Source organism: Arvicola amphibius, chromosome 13 (assembly GCF_903992535.2).
Source record: "Arvicola amphibius chromosome 13, mArvAmp1.2, whole genome shotgun sequence".
NCBI lineage: Eukaryota > Metazoa > Chordata > Mammalia > Rodentia > Cricetidae > Arvicola > Arvicola amphibius.
This window is the reverse complement of record NC_052059.1, coordinates 54,566,072-54,566,922: the sequence shown is the minus strand read 5'-3', so window position 1 is coordinate 54,566,922 and position 851 is coordinate 54,566,072.

Sequence of the window (851 nt, the reverse complement as noted above, 5' to 3'; positions counted from 1 at the left end):
CAGATGACGTCTCAGCTTCCGGCGCCCTATGTGACGTCAGAACCCGGGGCACGGGGGTGGAGGTGTATTCGTTGTCGGTAACCTGCGGTGGTGTTTGTCTGCCTGTGTTCAGAGGTTTCTGCTGGAAAAAAAAAAAAAAAAAAAAAAAAAAAAAAAAAAAAAAAGGGCGCTTGAAGTTGGCTTGGCCCGAGACCGTAGATGGTGCAGCCCGCCGCAGGGACCAGGGTGGCGGCTTGGGCACAGAGGGGCAGCGTGGAACCGGAGTGGGCAAAGGAAGCAGGGCAGCCAGAACCCGGCCTTCATAGATGGACGGATCCCAGGGGATTTAATTGTGCTTCTTTTGTTGTTATTTGTTTTTTTTTGTTGTTGTTGTTTGTTTTTGAGGCAGGGTTTCTTTGTAGCTTTGGGCTCTGTCCTGGAACTAGCTCTTGTAGACCAAGCTGGCCTCGAACTCACAGAGATCCGCCTGCCTCTGCCTCCCGAGTCCTGGAATTAAAGGCGTGCGCCACCACCGCCTGGCCTCTTTTTCGCAGTTTTTATAGTTCTCTTCATTGGTTTACTGTCTAGGCTGTTACTTTCGGAGAGATATGGTGGGGTAGTGGTTGTCACAGAAGCCTTTGTCCCTCTTTCTCAGTCGTTGATGCCACTGCAAACGTGTAGACAGACTTCTTTTGGGGCCTCCAGTTGACAAAAAAAAATGACCCGGAGACTTGTTAATAATGAAAGCCAGCCTTGGTTTAGGCTTGTTTCTGACTAGCTCTTATAAGATAGCCCATCTTTGAATCTTCATTGTCTCATGGCTCAGTTATCTTTACTCAGTTATCTATAGTTCCCATTCTGCTTCCTCTCCT